At 47.7% G+C, this 23730-nt stretch overlaps 1 protein-coding gene across 5 annotated transcripts in view; it reads left to right on the top strand.

The window, feature by feature from the left end:
• CAMKK1 (calcium/calmodulin dependent protein kinase kinase 1) overlaps positions 1-23730 on the top strand; it is a 112112-nt gene that overhangs the window by 3677 nt on the left and 84705 nt on the right. The gene's annotated exons all lie outside the window — the stretch shown is intronic.

The following is a 23730-nucleotide window of genomic DNA, read 5'->3' as shown; positions in this document are numbered from 1 at the left end:
TTTAATTAAGACAGTGGTTAAGCTTAGCATGGTTGAAAAACAATGTCTGAAATCTTCTAAAGAGAAGAAATCCTCGTAATTGATAAATTGGGGTAGGTTACTAATCTGAAAGATAATGGTGGGAAGAAGCTGCAGTGACTTCATGGATGTGTGGGAGGGTGGCTGCTGATTTGTGGTGGTGGGTGAGGTGTAAGTATACATGCATGTTTCCAGCTCTTCAGAAATTCAGATGTTTCTCAGGCTTGTGTAGTTGGTGGTGGCTTTGAGGATGGAGTCCTTAATCACAGAAAAATGTGCTCAGATATCTGCACCAGGCCAGGATGTTCATAGAATTATGGAATGGTTTGGGTTGGAAGGGACCTTAAAGATCACCTAGTTCCAACCCCCCTGCCATAGGCAGGGACACCCTCCACTAGCCCAGGTTGCCTAAAGCCGCATCCAGCCTGGCCTTGAACACTTCCAGCTTCCACAGCTTCTCTAGGTAACCTGTTCCAGTGTCTTACCACCCTCACAGGGAAGAATTTCTTCCTAATATCTCATCTAAATCTACTGTCCTTCAGCTTAAGGCCATTCCCCCTTGTCCTGTCACTCCATGCCCTTGTAAATGGTCCCTCTCTAGCTTTGCTGTAGCCCCTTTAGGGACTGGAAGGTGCCTTAAGGTCTCCCTGGAGCATTCTCTTCTCCACGCTGAACAACCCCAACTCTCTCAGCCTGCCTCCATAGCAGAGGTGCTCCAGCCCTCAGATCATCTTCATGGCTTCCTCTGTACTCTCTCCAACAGGTCCATGTCCTTCTTGTCCTGGGGACCCCAGAGCTGGATGCAGTACTGCAGAGGGAGGTCTCACCAGAGTGGAGTAGAGGGGCAGAATCCCCTCCCTTGACCAGCTGGTCACGCTGCTTTTGATGCAGCCTAGGACACGGTTGGCTTTCTGGGCTGCAAGATTGCCAGCTCATGTTGAGCTTCTCATCCACTGACCCACCCAAATCCTCCACCTCAAGGCTGCTCTCAATCCATTCTCTGCCCAGCCTGTAGTTGTGCTTGGGATTGCCCCGACCCAAGTGCAGGACCTTACACTTGGCCTTGTTGAACTTCATGAGGTTCACATGGACCCACCTCTCAAGCCTGTCCAGGTCCCTCTGGACAGCATCCCTTCCCTCCAGCGTGTCCACTGCACCACACAGCTTGGTGTCATCAGCAAACTTGCTGAGGGTGCACTCGATTCCACTGCCCATGTCACCGACGAAGATGTTAAATAGCACTGGTCTCAGTACTGACCCCTGAGGAGCGCCACTCATCACAGGTCTCCACTTGGACATCGAGCTTTTGACCACAACTCTTTGAGTGTGTTGCAGATTCCTTTGGAGGATGTTGCAGAATTGTCAAGAAATGGAGCTGCTCGGGCCCTGGGTGGCAGCAGCAGCCCCGCACCAGCAAATGCAGTGTGCCTTGGGCCCAGAGCTGCCTGTCTGACTGATGGGCCCTTGGTGTTGGTCTGGGTGAGAAGTGGCACCTGGTGACAGGCACCAGGGAGGAGGGATGAAACCAGAGATGTGGTGAAGCGGGGAGGTCTCTGGTGGGTTCCTAGGGAAGGCTTGTACCTTACTTCAAGGATTGCTACAAGTTAGCAAGTGTAGTATTTTTTTTCCAGAATCAAACATCAGCGCTATTAAAAATCCATCTGGAAATCTGACTCAACCTTTCCTATTTTCCTAGTTTCCAGCTACTGTGTTGCTTTCCAGTCTATTTTTCCCTGTACCCTATACAAATACAGTAATTTTATAGACTTCACTAGTGATGGGGTGCAGTTGAGAACTACATAACTTACAGTTCTAACTTGCTTAGGAATTTGCAGTCTGGATTTGTTGGTCACTTTTCCTACTGGGTTAAGCCTTTAGAAACATTTTCCTGTTCTATTGCAGTCTTCAGTTTATTTTTGGCATAAGTGATATGGACAGAAACAGGGAGAAGCATAAATATTTGTCATAAGTGTCAAGTACATGACATTGGAGATTTTTTTTTATTGCTTTCATGTGCTGATGTCTCTGGATGGGGAAGTTCTCCTGAAAGGTCAAAACCCTTTGAGGACACAGCTTCTCAGTGGGCTGAGGCTTGCAGCTCAAAGGGCAGGCTGTCCCATGGCAGCTGGGAGCTTCTTAGCCCAGAAACCTGCTGGTTTAGGGAGTGAACCTGGCTGAATATGAACCCTTGTATTTTATTTCTTGATGGTAACCAGCATATGAGCTGAGTCATGCCTTGTGGAAAAGGTGTGGTTTGTTGAGGACTTGTTTCTTTTGGGTTGCTGCCCTGTGCAGGCATTATTTTAGGGTGAGTACCTCTGAAATAGTTGTGGTTCTTTTTGCCAGAAGCTATGTGGGATTAATTCAGCCTGTTTGTCTCTGGGGTGGTTTCAGTGTTTCTGCAGATTGGTGGCTGTGTTCAGGGAAGACTGTGAAATGTTGTGATTAATTCTTCAGTATTGTTCAGAGAGCTTATGATGAAGTTGTTAGCTAGTTAACAGTGACTGCTCTAATTATTCTGGTGTGAGTGTAAACAGCAAGGCTGTGATGTGCCACTGTCTGCTGGAGCAGCACTCGAATATGTGTTTCTGAGATATAGGCGTCCTTCCCCTTTTTCCTGTTCCCATGCTCTACTCTGCAGAGCAGCCATGCATATGGCTTGGACAAGCAAAGAACCAGTGGAAGTCCAGCTTCCTTTCTGCTGATAGTGGTGCTGAGTGGCAACTGCTCCCTTGAGGTCAGTGGAGCCAAATTCATTACCTCACTTTTTTGCTACCTTCTGCAGTTCTGTGTCTCTGGTAGTTTCCACTCATACCAGTATAAGTGAGGAAATCTATGTCCCATCCTTTTCAGCTGTCTGCAGAGCCTGGGGTTTTGATGGAAATCCTTGCTGCAGAGTGGAGGGGAGGCAGAGGGGTCTGTATTAAGCCATTAGTAGCACAGAGCTGTGTGCCAAGGTGGGAGGAAGAGAGCAGCTCCCTGAAACCTGCAGTTCCTGTGCAACATCCCATGAATGTTTCTGGGGTGTGCTGATTGATTGGTTTTTCTCAGCCAAGTGGCTCCATAATTGTGTAACCTTGTGAGGACAAAGCATTAATGACACATTTTGGATGGATGTTAGGTCCCTGTTCCCATGGGGGGAACTGTGCATAGCAAGACTCCTAACTTTGCATAGCTGTGCAGATAACATTTTCTTCAATTTCAAAGGAAAAAAAACAATCTTGTCTCTGGTATTCTCACTTTTCATGGATTTCTGGCATGGCTGTTGAACTCTAAGCATGCTATGTAGAAGTAAGTCCTACAGACCCACAAGGCTTTCAGCTGGAGAAGGATGATTTGATATGTAGGATGGTAATACAAAGAAGACTCATTCAGTTGTTTCCTCTGGCTACAGATTTCCTTGGTAATCTGAAGCTCCAAGTCACAGCTAGACCCAAACATTGAGTGCTTAGCATGGGTGTTAAACTAGGAGCAGACATGAAGAGCTCAGCTGGGACAGGAAAAGGAGGAATAAAGTGCTGTGTAAGCCCTGGCTGAATAACACCTTCTGAGGATGTGTTAGTGTTGGATTTGTGACTGCTGGTGACTGTGGTGAAGGTGTGAATCAGTCGTACTAAGGGGTGCGAGATCATCATACTCTAGTGATCTGGACTTTAGTGCCTACATTTGACAGCTTGGTACTGTACTGGAGCAGTGCTCTGCAGTCAGATGCTGCTGTCTTCCTGGTGGTTTGTGTTTCTCAGCTGTCCCTCCATTGTGGAGATTCTTCACAATTTTATCTTGCAGTCTTGAGAGTGCAGCAAATCTTGGACCAGCCACTCCATAGTTTGTCTTGGGTTTGCCCTGTTTTTGCATGGTGTGCAGATTAACTCAAAGATTATTTTGCTGTTGATCCCTTGTAGTCATGAGAGACTTTATCATGGGTGTCTGTCTCTTCTTTCCCCCTCCCACTCTAGGCAGTAGTTCAGGTTTCTATTTTGTAGGATAGAAGCAAGTCCTAAAATCACAAAAGAGCTGGTGAGGATAGGATTATTTTTTTATATAAAAGTAGCATGGGTACAGCCTCGTGAAGCCCACAGTTGCAGCTGTCACATCTACAGTAGATAAAGCTGAAGGCATTGTGCAGCAGCAGGGGGGGAAAAAAAAGTGCCAGCACAGCTTTGCAGAGTACTGTGTGCATGCATATCTACCTGAGGCTGGCTCTAATTACCAGCTCCCATGCTGTTCTGCTGCCACATCCAGCCCTGTCAAGTTATTCTCAACTAGCTCCTGCCTTTGTACTTCCTCACCATGGTACTGCCAACACGCAGGCATCACTGGAGCCTTTCTCCTGCCTCTAGACCTCCTTGTGTGCTAGATGCAGCTGGTGGTCTTAGTCTGATCTGCTGCTCTGATGTGGGCTCTCAGAGAGAAACTGGGATGTTCAAAGGGACCCCTGCTAGAAGAGGATTTGTAGCTGTTGCTTCATGCTGGGTGGTCTGCTACTGGACCCTTCCCCCCCCCCCCCCGCCAAGCCCAGCACACAGGGCCTTTCCCGTTTGTGGACAGGAAGCTGGAAGATGTGAGCTGCCTCCTTATTAGGAGCCTGGGATGGATGTGATCAGAGGATGAATCACAGCTCCATGGGGGAAGGAGGCTTCCTTGCTGCAGCATGTGAAAAGTGATTGATGGTAACATTAAATAAAAAGGATGGATTTGCCCCTCAAGGGAGTTGAGTGCTGCCATAGAAAAGTGTATTCTGCTTCTTTAGAGCTTCCCTCCCTGTCTTTTACGAATGGTTACGGATCAGCGTGGAAAAACTGGGAGGGAAGGAGTGAGAACTGGGGTTGGATGCTGGTGATGTAGAAGGCAGTAGCCCCGTTCCAAAGAAATCAAGATACTTGAAAGGCAGCAGGACCTGGTGCAGTGTTCCTGTGACAAAAATTATTACAGTACACATGCACAAGCCAACCACTTAGACAAGTCAAGTCTTAATTTTGGCACTTCCTGCTTCTGGTAATGCTCTCTGGGTAGTGCTGTTCTGTGATACTATTTGTGCTGGAACCAAGGGTTTGGGTCTGCTTGTCCTAATGGTGTGCTTGCCTCGAATGGTAGTATGAAGACAGAAGATTCATCCACTGACCTCTTTGCTGATGAGGTGCTTTGATGCTGAAGTCCAGATTGACCCTTCTATAGCTGTCAGGTAGCTTGACTGACAAAAATTAATGATATCTGAGGCTCCCAGGTCTGTGAGGCAGAGTGTAAAACAGATCTGAGATGAGGTTTTTTGCCTTGCTGTGTCAGCACCTCATCCCTAGGCTGAGAGACGGGCCTGGAGAAGTGGAGGATGTCCGAGTCCAGCTTGTCAGGCCAAGCCTTGCTGAGTGCAGAGGGAACAGAAATGTATGCCTCTGCCTCAGGGTTGGGGCGTGGGGTTACTGCGTGTGCAGGGTGTGATTTGTTGGAATGGTGAAAACAAGGTCCTCTGGCTCAGCTTGTCTAATGTGCACAGCACATTAGGGGAAGAGGCTGGGGAAGGGTGAACATCTGAGGAAAGGGGCAGAAGGAAGGGTTTTATGCAAACTTGTGAGGGCTTGTAGCTTCCTCTACAGAGCTGTCAGGTCAGTGCAGTCCATTCAAGGGTGCGATGTAGGCTTTGCCTGCCTCTGTCCTGTAGTAGTGGTCATGAACTTCAGTGGTCTCAGCTGGGAAATCAAGCCATGTTACTACTGTGCACTTACATGTTAGAGAGATCAGGCATCTCTTCAGCATGTTTCCATCCTCTAATCAGGCTTCTGCTTTTTCCTTTCTTATGCAGTATTGATGTGAGCAGTGCTTGTAACTTGCCTTGAAGCAATATGAAAAGGCATGGTTTATTCATAGCAATTGCTGGCAGTCCATTCCTTAATGCCAGATAGATTGATTTAAGTCAGACTGCAGAATGGAACTGGAATTTTTTGTTAACTTTCAGAGTTTGCTGTTTCCAAGGAGCCAAAAAGTGCCTATGCTCCACCTGAATGCCACTGTATCTGTCTGCCATCCAGAATTATTATCACAGATGCAAAGGGCAATACAAGATTATGTCCCACCTGTGGGAATGAGTTCTTCTGTGGCACATCCTCTCAGCCACCAAATGAATGAATGAGCAAAACCAGTATGACTTTCCCCATGTTCTTCCAAACCTCTGTCTGCTTGCCTCACTCTTTCTGGGGTTAAGAGCACAAACTTCACAGCAGGGACCAGTATTTTCTCTGTACAGCATCAGGTACAGACGATAACGGTGTCTGAAATGCCACAACAATGGAAAATAAGCCTCCAGATCTGAGTCAAGGAACTGCAGATGCTCTGGGGATGCAAGGCCAAAGGGCTGTTTGTTAGCTACAGCGTTGTCTGATTTGACTCCAGAGTAGCGTGTTGCTGGGCTGCCTTTGGTTCAGTGCCTGCCCAGCTTCGCTGGGGCAGCCCCTTCCCTTCATTCCTAGAGAGGTCCCTGGCCCTTGCTGCTCTCAGGCCTGAGGCTGCTGGTCCTTGCTTGCGGCTTGCAGTGGGTGCACCAGCCTCCTGCTAATGCCATGGCTGCGATGCCAAGGTATTTTTGAGGTTTTGCTGTGAGCTGGATAAAAACACCTGGATTCATTGAGGGTGTGTTGTGGTTACTGCAAAGTGCTGAGAGTCTCATTCCACTAAGATGTTGTGGAGGAAAGGAAACCTTCCAGAGTCTTTAATATTCCATGCTCTTTAGGTATGAATAAATATTTCCTTGGCCTGAAACATTCTCCTGCTGTGAAATCCATTCCAGTCTCTTTGTCTAAGACAATCAGTCTCCTTCCTTCCCTCTCTCCTCCTGTGCCCCAGCTTTTATTAACTTAGAAATGTGCTGACACTTCACCATCAAACTGGTTTTTAGCATGTTAGGGAGCTCTGCAGAGTGTCTTTGCAAGTTGTCAGTGTAGCTGCATGCAAGAGAAAAGGAAGATGGCTCAGAGTTGTTCATCTCCTGGGGAATTTGCTCTTCCTAGCTGATGGCTTTCTGCAAAAGTGTCTGACAGCTCTGTCTGTGTGTATCTGTTTCCCTCTAAAGGAAGGGTGTGGGTTGGGGGAGTCAATGAAGAAAGGTATTTCATCATTGTGCTTAATACATTTATTCTGGCAGTGCTCCGTCCTGTAGAGAATCCCTGTCCCACCATGCAGGTATACTGATTTGAGGCTCTTTGAAGCTGTCTGTTCCACTGTTAGAACCTGTGGATCACTTGATGCCTCTGCAGTCCTTGTTCTACTTTCTTGGCAAGAAGCCCGTGACTCACTAAGCCCCTTCCTGTTCCACTCCCCAGGAGGCTGAGCTGTCTAACACTCTCATAAAAGAGTTTTTTGGTTCATTTGTGGGATTTCTGCAGTCCCCCGATTTGGTGGCAAGTGTGGCTCCTGAGGGGCAGGAGGCCTGAGTGAAGCCCCTGTGTTTTTCAGGAGCAGGTACAGGTCACTGCACAGTTCAGGATGGATTGAGGTCCTGCCAGCAACTGAAGGCAGCTTGTTTGTACCTGGACGGTTAATATCTTGAAGCAAAGTCATCCCAGCCACTTCTTACTTGCTGACATTGAGAACTGCCATTTGCAGCAGTAACTTGGCTATTCCAAAGTCCTTAACCTCCTCTGAACCTTTCTGCAGCCCTGGTATCTCCCAAGCTGAGCAGTGCTGGCAGTTGGGAACTCTGGTGCCCTGGCCTGAGGCACTTGCAGTCAGCCAGCTCTGAGGCAAATGGCACATACCTGCTCCTGATGGCTTTCAACCTCACAGGGCCTGGCTCTTCCTGCCCTGCACAGCCCATCCTCTGGCTGGACAGTCCTGTGCAGCTCCTGGAGGCAGGCAGGAAGCCAAGAGCTGGAGCACAGGCTGCTGGGCAGGAGGGCTGTGGAGAAGCCTGCCCAACAGTGACTCCGAAGATGCTCTGAGGTCACTGTTAAGTCTGAACAGCCACAGCAATAGTCATCTGGGAACCTGACCTGTGAAAGCTGGAGCCTTAAAGGATGTGGCAGGGAAAGGAGTGAAACACCCTTGTCATGGTGAAGACCTGGGCTATATGGCCTTGGGAATCCACGTCCTCCTTGCCTTGTGCCTGTGCAAAGCTGGGGCTGTTGGGAGCACAGTACAGCTGCTGCAATGGCTGTCACTGACTAGCTGGAACCAGTCAAGGAGTAAGTGTGACACCAGCAAAATCCCAGAAGCAAATCAGTCTTCTGATTGCTGGGTCACTTATTCAGAAACAGAGCTGGGTGCTCTCTGGGCTTGTCTGTGGGAGATGGCTGTTTCTGACCAAGTGTAAACCACAGCCCTGCTGTTCTTCATCCCAGTCCCATTCCTGATCCCAAAACTGCCACAAGCTGTGATCCTAGTAGAAGGGATGCCCAAAGTGCCTGGGGACTTTGGGTCCCTTCACTAAAGTTTCAGATGACTCTGAAAACTGCAACAATAACACCTCCCAGGCATTGGAGGTGATGTTGAGGAAAGGAGGTTCCTCACATTAAAACCAGATAGACTGCAGCTGCTCCTTCATGCATGAAGCTGGAACCTGCTGGGCTTGCCACACTTCTCAGATGCTGGAAGCAGCTGCTCCTTCCCCTGGTGCCGGGCAGGTCCTGCATCCAGCTCTGCGGTGTGTGAAACCAAATGTGCTTGGATGTAGTAGGGTGGGCAGAGCCTCTCTCCTGTCAAACTGTTCTGGCTACAATTTTGTCTGCTTGGAAACTTGTCACTTTTGTACCCTTTCAAGCCCACCTCCCAGAGAGCATGGGAATTGTAAGTATTTAGGCATATAATAAGAATGATGTAATTAAAATCCTTAATTTTATTTTTCTTGTTTGAGTTTTTTAATTCCTTTGATTTAAAGGGTGGTAGTAGCTAATTGGATTCTGGGCCAGACTTCCACAGGCAGCCGAGGGGGAAGGGACTGCAAATGAGCCTAGCCAGGAAATTGCACATTTAAATATAGTTCTCGGTAGGGTCAGCAAAACACCCAAGGGACAAATTAAGAATAAAATTTCTGCTGTAATGTGTTCATTTAGCTGCAGACATCATCTTAAGGGAAACAAAAAGGAAGCTTGGGAGTGAGGGAAGCAAATTAAAGGGTAGGTGTCCTTTCTGCAGTGCTTTTGTGTACTGCTGCAGGTCTCTCCCAGGCAGTAGCATCCTTCTGTCCTCTAGGTTGGCTAGTGCATTGGCTGATTCCAAGAAGAAACCACTGAAGGGATTTTTGGGTTTGGGGCGGTTGGTGGTTTCACTGGAGGATGTAAATCCATTGTTTACATAATGTTATGGGGCTGCTACATCAGCTTTGCCACAGATTGCCTGGGTCACGCTGTTCATTGGGGTAGTAACATGGGACCAGCCACCACCTCGTCTGCCCCACTTGAGTTAATGGGGGACAGCTTTCCCTGTGAGGCTGCTGTGTGTGTCCCACTCCTATAGGTACTGACCAGTTTCCCTGAACTGGTATGCTGGGAAGGTGATTGGAGTCGGTGGCAGGGGGTGGATCCAGCCTGAATAAAGGGAATTCAGGGAAGTGAAGCCCTGGATTTGTCCCTCTGGATATCTGCAGCCCTGTGTTTTTCCTTTTGGGACCTGTGGACAGGATCATTGTCCCTGCTGTGGACATGAGTGAGGAAGGCAGTGTGTAAAGCAGCCAAAGCCCAAGATGCAGGACACAGCACATCTGGAATAACCCCTGGCTGAAAGCCAGCACTGCTCTTGAGTTTGACTAATGTGGGCATTAGTTTTGCAGCCCAGTTTGTCCCTCAATTCCTGCAGGGCTGGTGGGATGTGCAGCAGAGCTCACCCACTCCTTGGTGGCACTTCAAGAACAGCCTGAACAGCCCTTGGCAATTTTAATTTCTCCTTAAGGCTAAGATAAAGAAATGGCAATGGGAGATGAAGAAAAGCAGCTTGGTTTGTGTTTCCCAGGACCTCAGCTCCAGCCCTCAGTGCTCTCCCTTTTGTTTTGACTCTCCCCCCAGGGGAAGGCCATGTGCTCAAAGAGGCAGAGCTTGTCAGGAATGAGATCTGATCCTACATCCCCCCCCTCCCTGGAGGGCTGCAGAGCTGTTGGCTGTTCAGTCTAGTTGGAATAAGATTTCACAAAAGCTGTGCATCCATGAAAGGGCAGTGGGGAGCTCATCCCACCTTGCCTGCAGCTTTTCAGAGCTCTCTGTATCATGCTCCCTGGGCAAGTTTCACAGAGCCAAATTAAGAGCTCTGTGTGCAGTCAGAATGTGGTATTTGGATGCCTTCAAGTCCTGCTGGAGGCTGGTAACTGAGTGACTTTCACCTTGTCACTTACAAATGGCATGCAGGAAATACCTTGGCATTACAGAGAAATGGTTGAAACCTTGAATTTGGAAGGCTCCAAACCTGGAAGACAAATGAAGCAGTAAGGAAGGTGCAAAATGTGAGGGTTTTTGTTGTGTGTGTGTGTTTTGTTTTAGTTTTTTTAATCTGTGAGTGTGATTCATCTACTGAGTGGTCAGTATGTCACAGATGCCATTATATTGTACGAGCATTTTGAAAAATCACACCTCAAACAATAGCCCTGTGTCACTTGATAGGGTTTCCTTGTTCCTTAAACAGGCATAGTAGGCTTGTTGGTGCAGGTGCCAGTTGGGGCTAGACTTTCACGGGAGTTCATCACTCACTTAAATGCACTGGTCTTTTGGGGATAACGTCTTAAGCTCTCTTTTTAATGCCTGCTTTGATTATAAGCTTTTTGAGCCAAAGCTTGCCTTTCAGTGTGCCTTACAGCATTAAGCACAGTGGGGCAGTGAGCTCTATATTAATTGGTGCTGTTGCCATGCTATTGAAAAGTTGCAATAACCTGGCGAAATTTTGAAGTGCTGGTCTAGGCTCTCTGCCTGGATGTTAAAAAGGGAAAGCTAATTACAGTGTGAACCAAGGAGAACAGGCTGGCCTGAAAGAAATGTCATTAAGGTTCTTCTCAGGCCCCAGGTCAGCCCATGTCAAATCACAGCTGCATCAACCTCTAAATTTCGTCCTCCTTCAGTTAAATTACCACCAAGTGATTTCTTGCAAGTGTAACTGCCTTTTGTACCCAGAGAATGATACTGGCTGTTTTCTCTAAATCCAAACAATAGAGGTTAGGCTGGGATTGCAGAAGCAAAGAGGATGGTTTCTTCCCTTGCCCTTCGTTTTTGCTCTGTAAGACTGTACAGAGTATTTGTGTTGGATTCTTGCTGACCCTATGCCATGGTCTACCATGGGGCAGTGAACATGTGTGTGTGGTTTATCCTTTCTAATACCACATGAGATGGGTGTTGGGGTGCCTGAACTTCCCTGTGTGGCCAGCAGGTATGGCACAAATAGTGCTTTCTGTGCAGTGCTTGTCACCTTGCAGAGGAGCTCAATTCCGTACAGTGTTGTGGAGGCTGAAAAAATAAATAGCTTCAAAATGGTGGTAGACAAATCCAGAGATGCTCTCTCAGGGCTGCCTGAATGAGTGCTTGAAGCTGGGAGGCTCTGTCAGGACAAACTGAACTTTTCCTGATTATCATTACTACTTTTAAGCCCTTAATTTCTGCACCAGCACCTCTCCAAGCATCTGCTGCTGGCCCCTGTTGGAGACAGAAATCAGGGCAAGGTGGATACGTGGCCTGACTCAGTATAGCTTTTCCTATAAATGATCTGCTGGCTTGTTTTTCTAGAAGCTCTTGACCTACATCTCAAACTTAGTGCTGGTTCAGGAAGGAAGAGCATAGTCCATAATGTACATGAGTGCAGAGTTTCATCATTATCTCTTGCAGCTTCTTCTCAAGATGGGAGGTCTTGGTGTCAGCTGGGGCCAGGAGGTGGGAATGTAAATCAGAACTTGCTGTGAAAAATAAAATAAAAATTAACCTGGTTTCCTTGTGAAACCAGACCCTGTGTGAAAGACAAGCCAGACATCTTGCTGTGTATCTCTATCTGTCAGTCCAGTCTCCCACCCTGCCACCTATCAGCTTCTGGAGCCTTTGTCCTCCTGGACTCAAGTGTCTCGCAGTGGTTAATGCTTCAAAGATTTGTTACAAGTTTTCATGGAAATGGATGGCTGGGTAGAAGGGGAAGATGTTATGGTGAGGTGCTCCAGTCATTAGTTCTGCTCTTACCAGGACAAGGTGACTTAATGCTGTTTCTCCCACCTTCAGCCTCTTTCCTGCCATCCTTCTATGCTGTTCTTTCCCTTCTCCTGCCCATGATTCTTGGTCCTGAAGGATCCTTGTCCTGTGACTGTTTGTGAGGCTGAGCAGAGACTGCTCTGGTTTGGGGCTGGGCTCCTGGGGGGCAGTGCTGGTCAAAGCTTGCCTCATTTTGGAGGAGCAGTGGGGTGATGATGCTGGGATACGTGGAGACCAAGCAGAGCTGCTGCGTGCTCTCTGTGATGGTGCAGAGAGCTTGGGGAGACTGGTGTGTTGGAGGTCCAGGATGCAGGTAGCTTGCCTGACTACAGCTTAGTACAGAAACCTGAACCCTAAGATGACACCTTAGCCTTGCTGGCAGTCTTGTGAAGGCTTCTAACTTGCGTGATGCCACACGGCCATCCTGTTGCTACATCAGTTCTGGCAGTGTTAGTTTTCATCCTCTAGGATGGTTCATCTCGGACTGTGGTCCCGAGGCTTTCTGAGACCATTTTTTCCCTTTAGAAATTCATGTGGGGAGTAAATATGGAACAGAGAAATCCCTGAAAGATAAGTAATCCTACAGTCTTCAGCTGGCCACAGCTCCCCAGGAAACAGAATTTGTGGTGCTCCTTTTAACACTTCATCATCCACCAGCAGTTTGTGGGCAGGCAGTGTTGAGCTCCTATTGCACAGAGGGAGGAAGATGCTGTGTTTTGAGGTCAGGGTGAACTGAACAGCACCAGACCCAGGCACGGATTTATCTGTGTGTGTTGGATCACAAACCATTAAAGGAGTCAGTGAGATGGTTGCATGCGGGTAAGGAGTGGGCAAATGCGGTTTGACTTGGGTGCTGGCTAATAAAGAGTGTAGCACAGAAAATAAAATCCTCAGAGGAGATTTAATAACTGTGGAGAATAATTGTAAAGTACTTCAGAATATTAACCAATGGCTGAATGCGTCTAATTAGCTTAATGAAGCTGGGTGGTTCGGTTCTTTTTTAATCAAACAGATGGGCAAAACATTATGCACAAAAAATGAGATCTGAATACAATGAATGTGTCTAATTAACAAATAAAAGACAGAGAAAGGGTTTGTTTTTCAACTTCAGAAGTGAGAGATTCTTCTGAGTGAGAGTGCCTTAAATGTCATGGTTTCTCGGAAGTCTCAGATTGTTACAATTATTATTTGTAATGGCTTGGGTGTTTGAGATGGGAGTCAGCCTGGGCCTGGCTGCACCTGCGGGGAGGTGAGAGGATGCTGGTGGCAGGAATGACTCGCCAGCCCCAGCATGGAGCAATCAGTGGCTGCTTGTTGTGGGCTGGATTCCCCAAGGGCAGACTTGGTAGCAGTAATACTGCTTAACCCACTGCTCCAAAGCCTTTTATCTAAGTGTCCACATGTGATCACCTCTGTTTTGCAGAAGGGGAAAGTGAGGGAGCAGTAGCCCAAGGTTAAGCAGGGTGTAAGTTCAGCGTCGAACATATGGTGCTGGTCAAGGTGCTCTCAGTAGTCTGGACGCCTGCAGAGTGTTTCCCTGATGGCCTGTGCTTGTGTGGTCCGTGCCAGGAGTTCCTGCAGCCGCTCATCTGTAATGGTGCTGACCCCAGTCACTGAGACAGATTCCTGCCACTGATTTCACTGGCCTTGCTGCAGCACAGGCTCCTGTCCTGACTGGTGCCCATTACAATGTGCACGCTCTTCTGTAATCCGTCTAACCAGTTTTGCTGTGCCACAGAAACCTGGTGCAAATCAATGCCTTACCTCTTCACACAGGAGAATCCTCTCTGTGTGAACCTGGAGTGCTTATGTAGGTGTGTTATGTAGATATGTAGTATCTCTGAGCCTTGCTAAGGCTGGGAGCATTTGCTCCAGTCTAATATTATAAGCTGAACAAGCCATTTTGATATTAAGCCTATAATAATAACACCTTGTAGCTAAAGAGTATGTTTTTCCCCATTGGTGAATTACTCAGCTCTGTTCTTTTGAGGCAGTGTTTAACAAAAGCAGAGACTTTCCTAGACTATATTTATTTAAACAGAGCTCAGAGATCTCTTCCGCTTCATTTCAATGCTGTGACTACGTTGTTCTACAGTCTCATCTCTGGGGCAGTTAGAAATGGAGCTTGTGCTCTGCCAGCACACAGGCCAGGTGGGTCACTGTCCCCTGCCCAGATGTGCCTGTCCAGATGTGCCCAATGGTGTGCTAATCCTGGCAGGGCTTGTATACGTAGGGACCCAGATGCCCTTTAGTATGATAGGGAATGTGGCACTTGGGGCAGCCTCCGGAGCTGAGAAGGTGCTTGGGTTGAGGCATGTGGCCCATTCAAGTGGCAGCTCAACTACCATGCTTTGCATTTCAGCTAAGATTTGGGGTCCTAATTTCTACCTGCTTCCTTTTTTGTTGCTAATGTAGGTATAGGAGCATTTTGAGTACAATGGCTTGGTTATCAACAATTAGATACAAAGTGAAGACTTTACTTTGAAGGCTCCTTATTTCTGTCTTAGGAGGTATCTGTGAGCAGATGGTGATATGCTCTGGTGTTGCTTATTGTTGCAGATTATTTGCCAGATAATTTTTCTGACTAATCCTTTGGCCTGTAGACTGTTTAAAATCCTGGAGTCAGGTTTCTGGTAAAAACGCTTGTGTTTGCAAATTTTAAAATCTGTTCTTGTGCCTACTTGCTGATGTCACCATGAGCGGGAGACTTTTTTTCTGGGTTGCAGATGCCCTCTGCTCTATGGGAGCAGAACCTCCCTCCCAGTGGCAGGATGGGTTTGGGGTTTATTTTGTTTTAAAGCGTGGTATGGCTGAAGTCCTAACCTCAGCATCAGCACTATCATACTGACCTCCCCTGAGGCTGCATTGCTTTTTCATGTAGCATGGTAGGGAGGCAGTCCTGCTGACACAGAACTTGTGTTTTGTGCAGGTGATGCTGCATAACTTCACCTGTGCAGAGCAGCAATCGAGTGATTTGCCTGTATGTAGCTGGGCAGGACACTGGTAGCAGCACTGATGGGGGTACTGCAGCCACTGGCACAGCTATCCCCCTGCTGAAAGGCTGCTATGATTATTTTTTCTTCTTATTTTTTTCTCCCCTCATCTCTTGCCATCTGTCCTTTTAAAAAAAACAAACACAAAATAAAAAAAAAAAACACAAACCACAACCAACCAAACAAAAAAAGCCCAAAATTCTTCTCTTGGATGTCTCTGGAGAGCTGGCTATGGTAACTGCTTGACTGATTTATTCTGGTATTTTAACATTTACTGGATTTACATAGCAGCCAAACAATCTGTTTCAGGAGTTTAATATAAACCCAACTCTAGTGAGTCACATCCATGTTAGCAATAATGGACAGAGAGGCAGCTGGGGGAGTGAGGAGGTGACTTTTTCTGGGTTTCTGCATGGGAATATCTGGTTGCCTGAAATACCTCTGACACCTCACAGCAGAGTGACGCTGCCAGTTCTCTGCCATCAGGGATTTGTTCTGAAAGTTTGAAAGAACAACGGGTGCATCACATCAGTGCTCCCATCATTCCTGGCCAAGCTTGGTAGCCTTTCCGGAGCTACTCAGGCAGGGCTGTGTATCCCTGCCACTCCGCAGCCTCGTGATCCGTTTGGTACCTTTACCTGGGGTGTGTGTATTTGAAACAGAGGGAGTGTAGCTGTGAGAGTGGCAAGATAAAGCCTGTAGTGATTTGCTGTTTGCTTTTTCAATTAAAAACCACATGGCCTTTGTGCCAGAACTTTGTGGGCCAGGTCCTCAAGGCGTGCAGATCAGCACAGCGGCAAGTGGGATGCTGATGCGTACCGGCACATCCTCCTGGGATCTGGCGACCCATGTGCAGGGGGTTTTGGGGCCAGGGTGGGTTTGAACCCAAAAGCTGGCCCTGTGCAGGCCCAGCAAGATGGCAGATTGAGGTCTCCCTGCCCAGGCATGAGCCAGGTAAGCAGGGCTTGTTCCTTGGGGACAGCAGGAGTGAGATCCAGCAGAACGATTAACAGCGGGGGTTTCCCAAAGCCTGGTGCAGTTGTATGAATGCAGCAAACTTGTGGAGCAGCTCTGTCACGGGCAGCCTATCCCTCCCTGCTCTGGAGACTCTGTCACCTCTGTAATGGTGGGGTGGTAACACGGTCAAGCAAAACGGGTCTCCAACTTGAGCTGTCATTCACAAAAATCCTGAGCAAGAGACAGCAGGAATGGAACAGCCAGGTTTGTGTTGCTGCCTGTATTAGACGTTGGCTGTTCAGCTAAGCGAGTGCTTCTCTTGCTGCAGCTTGCTTATTTGAATTCTTGTCTTTAGAATGGAAAATAAATGCTGGCTGATGAGATCCATTAACAGCACTAATTTTAGAGCATGCCAAACACTAGGAAATTGTTTTCAATCTTCAGTCTCATTTCTTCTTTATTTCCCTGCTCCATTTGTGAAAACCGCCTCTGTCATTCTTCTAAATGCCCAGTGATGTCCTACTCACTGGTATCTTCAGGCATTCTCCTTCCAGCCCTCTTGTCTGATACTTCTTCGTTCAGCCACTTGACACTGCTGCTATAAAAGCTCTCCCCGGGGCCGCGGGCAGCCGTGTTGGCATGATGCAGGCAGTGAGTGCTCGGCCAGCTGGTGTAAGATGCCAGCAGAGCCCCCTGCAAGGCTGCGGAGAGCAGAGGAAGCAGCATCAGAGTGGAATTTCTTATCCTTGGGTGCCCAGGGCTTTATAAGTCTTTCCAGCCCCACCCCAGCCTGCTTTCTTGATGAGCAAGAGGGAAAATATGAATTTCCCTCTGGTCTGCTGAAGAGTTTAGAAAGCAGTCCCAAAGCTTCAGTGTTTGTCCTTGAGCAACGACTCAGGTTTTCATTAGTACCAGGAGGATGGAGCAGGCAGTGAGTTAGGAATTGAAATGTTTGATCAGTGCTGGAGGAACAGCAGGGCACAAAATCTAGATTTTAAAAACATGATTCCTTTTCATCGGCTGGAAGCTCACACTGGTTTGAGAAGAGCCTGGATGTTTAGCTGGTGTCTCCTTTGAAGCCTTCAGGGTGGCTGCAGACACCAGTGCTTTCTTTAGCACTGCTCCTTGCTCACAGTGTTTAGCAGAGTCTGACTGAGCTCCAGATTAACATTGGTGGCAGAAGTCCAATGGTTTTACCCCATGCAATTTTCAGAGGCTCTCTGGAATATGTGTTTCATGGGTTTGGCAACAAGACATCCCTGTCGGCAGCTGCTGTGACCATTACCAGACAGATTGCTGAAAGAGTTGGTGCCTGCCCTGGTGGGGGGGGCTTTGAAAATCTTCCCTCTCCTGCCCCCAGCTCCCTCACCCTTTTCTTGTCTGGAGAGCCCAGTCTGTTGGCAGCTGATGGTGGCCATATCCCTCAAAAAGAGCTGTCTCTTGCCCTGGCTTCTTGTGCCAGAGACTGGTGAAAAACTCCCTACTCCTAGCAATTACCCTTTCATGCCTTCCCCAGGTGTGCTCTGAGCCCTGCAGCTTCTTGAGGTGTCAGCCCACGGGAATTTGGCAGGCGAATGTCTTCATAGTCAGCCTTTGTGAGCGTGGCTGAGATAAACCCTTTACTGAACTAAATGCGGTAACAGCTAATCCCTTGGAAACAGTCACCTGGGCCGTGCACGATGAAAGAGGCTTTGCTGCTCTGATTAACAGCACTGGCAAGAACATTAACTCACTTTTCTTTGGAAATGAAAAGCACCTCTCCAGGAGAGTTTAGGGGATTAGGTACCAGCTGGAATATTAAGGTAGGTTTTTTGTACCTTTTTTTCAAATGTGTACCTTAAAAACCCAGCCAGCCCTGATGGGACGGGTGATTACGGCTCAGCGTCCCCTGTGCTGTGGTAGAGAAGAGACTTGATGCAGTGCAGAGGCCAGCGTGAGGCCAGTGTCACCCAAGGAGCTTCCCAAGGAGGACTGCAGCCGGGAGTTTTTGGTACCAACTGCCTACGCTGGGGTGTTTTGCAGGGCACCAAGGCTCGATATTGTGAATTAACCCCTGTCAGACTCGCCAGCCCTCACCTAAAGGGCTGAAGCTCATTTAAGCCTTGCTAAGAGCCAAATGACACTGACCTTTTCCAGCGCCTTCTTCAGCAGATGCTGAAGGCTGCGGAGCACATTCCAGCTGTTCTGACAACTCTACTTTCCTTTTTGGGGGAAGATTTGCACTGATTTCTTTATTATCTTTTTTTAACACAACTCTTGGTTTCAAAAGCCTGAAATTCCATTTACATTAAAAGCAAAGCTCTTGTACTTCAGTGAAGGCTGCTTTGGGCTGTATTTTAGAGGCCAGGCTTTTATCTTGGTGCTGGTTTCCCTGAGGCTGCATGCCCAAGCTCTGCCCTGGCAGGAGTGTAGCCTGACCAGCAAGCATCACATGTGATGCTTGCAGATGAAGGCTGGTAACCAGCAGCCTGGCTGGCTGAAGGGATTAAAACAGGTATATAAAATTTGTCTATAAAATAATCTAAGATTGAGAAAAGATTAAAAACTTGTAGTAAGTATTTGTTGTTCAGAGTAGGTTTGAGTGCTCAAAATACTTCCAAAATCCTGTTACGTTTCAACCTTTCTCCAACTGAATTTTCTATTTTAAGTAAATAGCACAGAGTTAGCTCAGAAGGGAAAAGATACAAGTGTCACTGTTCAAAGCCTGCTTTACTGGTTAGATATTTATGGGAGACATTCAGGAAATGAGTGAACACTTGAAAGTATATGTATTATTTATTATTGTAGCTGATTAATTACCACTTGAAACCTTTTGGTTGGTGTTATGGCTCTGTATACTCTTCACCAAGCAATGCTGCAGCAATGTATATGCTGGCATTTGTCCCAGTTAAACATTGCAGGAGATGAAAGTGTCATAGTTGATTTATGCAAGTTGGGAGTTTGAGCAGTGGAGTATGACAGTGTGGCACTTGGTGCAAGCACTGGTGGAAGGGAGTGAGATCTGCAAGTGGACAGGACTGGTGAGACACTTGGTGATGGCTCAGGCCTCCCAGGTCCAGGATGAGGAGTCACTGACCCTGTTTTGGGGAGGAGCAGCAAGGTGGGGTTAACGTGTCTGTCTTTTGTGTAATGATGTGATGACAGTCAGGAGTAAAACTTGGCTACCAAGCATTGGGCTGCCAGCAGGGACTTGGGCTCCCTGCTGCTACAGCTGTGATTCCTTCTCTGGACTGGGATAGAGAAGTGCAGAGTAATTGCTTGAAAAAAGGAGGTGCCTCTTACCTATCCCAGCTGTGCAACTGGTTCTGAATCCGTGGACTTACAGGGCATGCTGTGCAGCAACCTGCTGGCTCCACCTCCTCCCTGGACCCATTGCTGGATGTTGCTATGTGTAACACCATGCACTACCATCTCTCTTCCTGCCCAGGTTGCTGGGCTGTGACTGGAAAACCTCTTTAATTCATGTGAAGCCCACCCAAAGCACTGGGTGAGCAAAGCACAAATCCCACCCAGCAGTTCTTCCCTAAGCAATATGCGCTTTTCAGCATTTGCTTAGGTTTAACAAGCCCTAAGCAAATGAGGCATGTGTTGAGGTAGTAAATTAGTTCTAATCTGCACATCTGGAAGAATAATATGATAAAATCACAGTGGAAGGGGTGGTGGCACTCCCTTTGCCTTCATCAAAGTAGATGCGATGCTCAGTTACAATGGGAAGGATCCCCTTCCCCTTGCTATTGCTAGTCTAACCCGAGGTGGGCCCTTTCCTCCAGCATCAGCCATCCCTGCAGGGATATGCTTGTTTAACCCTTCTGCAGAAAAAGTTTGCACAATGATGCAATCAGAAAAGTTCCTTAATCAAATGACTCCTGCGGGAGAAGAGTGAGGGGGCCTGGAGAGGAATGGAAGAGTCATAAGAGAAATGTAGGAAAATGCTTTTTATGGAATGAATAATTTCTGGTGCAGAGGCGGCAGCATCATATTTAATTCTAATTTGGGGATTTTTTGGGAACGCGTGATTGACGCCCAACGAGGGGTGCAGGATGTTGTTTCTCAGCAGGCTGTCATTCCCGCGCTCCATTTACCTGTCAGCACTCCTGTGGAGACTTCTCTCTTTGGATGCCATTAACCCATTTCCCACAACACCTCTTTGCAGCCTCTCCTGGGAGCTGGCAGCACACGAGGGGCCCCATCCGGTCCCTGCAGCTGCAGGGAACCACTTTGGGGTTGTGCTTTGGCTTGTTTTTCTTGGCTGTACCTCTGAGCACTGGTGAGCAGGAGCCTTCCTGCTGTAAGTCCATCTGTGGCTTGCCATTGACAGGCCAGGCACAGCCCAGCACTGCCCAGCCCTGAGCTTGCCAATGCCCTGGGCTTGCTCCTACCCATGCAACGTGGTTTTACCTACCTTGTGTATGGGCCATCCCCAGCTCTTCTTTCTCCCTGACATGGTTATGTCCCCAAGGAAGGACTAGCTCTTGGTGTATGTGGGTTCGGTGCCTGGCCTGCAGCAGTACAAGTCCCTGCACAGCATCGTGCCCAGACTCTTCTGGGTCAGGGGAGGCGATGCTGGCACCAGGGCTCCTTTCTCTCCCATACTGACCTTCCTCAGGAGAGGAGGGACTGGTAGTCCTACCTTTATAAAAAGAGCCATTAAGAGTTTTGTTTTGCTGCAGTATAAATTTCAGCTAAATTCTTCCTGTTGGCCCTGTCCCCTTAATTAAGAGAGTGTGTGTGTGTTAAAGTGCTGTGAGCCTGAGCAGAGTCTCATTGCAAAGTAAACCAAGCGCGTGGGACTTAGGCGAGTCTTTTGTTACTGCTGTGCAGGGCTTATGCTAATAACAACAGCAGAGATTGAACCCAATCCCTGATGAGCTTTCCAAGAGTCTGATTAATCTGTTTAACAATGGAGCTGGGTTTTTGTTTTGATCTTTTTCATGAGAGTTAAATTTTTGTCCCTTTCATAGTAACTGTGGATCATGTAAGCACAGCAGTATTGCTTTCCTAATTGGCTTCAGGTTTATCTGTATCTATTATGTTAAGGGTTTGCAAGAGCACCCGTCACCATGGCATCAGAATGCTTCCTATGCCAAAAACGCTTGATAAAAACATACATATATGTGTGCACACACTTTTTTTTGGTCTGCTGGAAAGTGCAAAGACATTCTGCTGGAAGATTGTATTTTTGCATGATTGTATTCCCCAAATAGTTAGCTTTGCAAATAGCTCTTTTCTGCTCATGCTGGTATTATGGCTCTGGTCCACGTGCCATTGAAGAGAGATAGACATCTTTCCGATGAGCTTTGGACCAGCCCCTGTACAAGCAGAATTTTGCATTTCTATTGTTTATGGTTCATGTTGTGGGGATGGTGGAGCAGGGTCCCATCATGCTGCTGCTGTACAAGGACAGTCGGTGACAGACCTTGACTCAAACACTTCTTCTCTAAAGGTCAAAATAGAGCAAGGGTGGGGAAGCAGGGAAGAAAGTACAAATTTTTAGCCAGTCAGACTAGTGTCTCCCCTGGGCAGGCTGCAAATGCTCTGCCTGGCTTTGACTTTCTGAAAAATACAGCAGCAGTACAGGGAAGCAAGATATTTAAAGTGAAGATGCAGATGTTGAAGGTAACAGCATTTAAAGGCTGCGTGGCACAAAATACGATGCAGCATAGAGCTGGAGGAACCAGGCTACATGATATGCACTTGGAGAAATGTTTCACTCTTTATAGCAAAAGCTTCTTCCTCTCTTGATTTCACCTCTTCTTGAATGCACTTAGTGATTGCTTTTCATGTATGAATGCTTGTAAAAATGGAGTTCCCTAAGCAGACAGGAAATGCTTGCGTTAATGACCTCAGAGAGCTCTGGTTGTTTTAAAACAGAGTGGTGATGAAGTTGTGCCTTGGCTGTAGTCAGCAGTCCTCCGCAGAGCAGATCTGGTGCTGGCAAAGAGACAGCGCAGTGGCAGCTGCACACAGCTCCGTTCTTGGGGAGCTTCGTCGTTACTGACTTTACCAATGTGCTTATGGTGGGGTGGGAAGGAGTCTTCCTGGGGGTGAGAAATCCGTGTGAAGTACTAATCTCTCTGGGATTTGCACTGTCACAAAGCAGAGGGTGAATGAAATCTCAACCAGTGATTTCCAGTTCGAGTAGGATGAAACCCTTAGCCTGAAACTATGGGCTTGTAATACCTGGGTCTTTATAAAGTGTTTTATTCTGGGTGTTTTCCTACTGCTTCTTTGCTCCCTGTAGTCCCCTTTGAATTCAGCTGCCAGGAAAGAGAGCTGCATCAGTGTGTTGCAGGTTACCCTGGGGCAGGCCTGTCTTGCCCACAGGTCGGATGCAAATAGCTGAGGGAGTATTTCCAGGGGTGAGACCGTCCTTACACCTCTGCAGCGGACTCCCAGAGAAAGGGATTAAGGATAACAGTAAGCTCCTTTCTGCTGGCCTTTCTCTTTCCCCAAGGTACAGCTATTTACCTGCTGAGAGGATCTGTCTGTCTTGGGTTTGCTTTTCACCAGTACCAGAGGCGTAAGTTCAAAGTGCCGTGGCGTCGTACCAGTCTGTAATCCTCCAGCAGCCTTGTGTGATGGCCAGGAGAGCTGGAGGCGGCTGGTGAAGTCTTGCTGCTTCATCGGTGCTCGAGAGAGTGGCTTGGATAGAGATGGGCACATGGAGTGGTTATCCCAGCAGGGAGCAGACAGATCTCATGATGTTGTAACTGTAGCAGAAGAGCTGGTAATTATCCTTTATTTTGAAGGATGCCTTTAGTATGGGAGAGGACATGTTTGCAGCAGCCTGAAGTGGATTCACGGTGGAGCTGCTGTGCACTCTTCTTGAAGGCTGTCGGGTTTTCTTCCCTCCTGGAGACTTTATGCATGTGATATGATCGCCATGGAGAGCAATAGCTGATGATGTGTTTACATTTGTGTGCACGTGTGTCTGAAGGTGTAAGTGCATGTGCCATCCTGGCAGCAGCTGGGCTTGTGGTCACAGCTGAGCTGTCAGTCTCAAGGACCTCCATCCAAACCTTTTGGAGATGTGTGTCGACCCACCTGCAGCTGTAGCGGTGTTTGCTGTAATGATGCTGAAAACCAGCTTATCCTTTGCTAACCTTGTACCTGCACCCGCAGGCAGCAATTGTGAGTCTCTGGAGATTTTTTCAGCCTTTTCATCCTTCCTCTTCAATGCTGGCAGCTGCTGCTTCCTGGTAATTTTGACTGAGTTATAACATCCAGGTTTTTCTAGGCTGTTTCTTTGGGTCTAAGCCTCTCCATCCTCAGGCCAACCTGTTGTGTGGGCTCTTGTTCCTTCTGCTGCCCGAGATGAGTCATTTTCCATCTTAGTAGATTATTTCAGTGGTGAAGTTGAAGTTCATGGAGGGAAGGGAGGTGTAGAAAGATGGCCAAGAAGCATAAGCAGACATGGTTTAATGTTTCAGCTGAGGAAGATCACTGCCACACTCCGGCACAGCAGCTGTGGAGCCAAAGCTGACTGTCCTTATGGCGCTAAGTCCCATGATCTGACTTCAGTTTGTGAGAGGTTGAGTTGTGGTCACTGGATTTAGTGCAAATGGGTGCAAAGTTTTCCAAAGGGAAATAGTGAAGGCAAAGTGGCCTCAGCTCCATGGAGGAAAACA

Source organism: Grus americana, chromosome 19 (genome assembly GCF_028858705.1).
Source record: "Grus americana isolate bGruAme1 chromosome 19, bGruAme1.mat, whole genome shotgun sequence".
NCBI lineage: Eukaryota > Metazoa > Chordata > Aves > Gruiformes > Gruidae > Grus > Grus americana.
The sequence above is the reverse complement of the archived record's forward strand: the minus strand, read 5'-3'. Positions and strand labels throughout refer to the sequence as shown.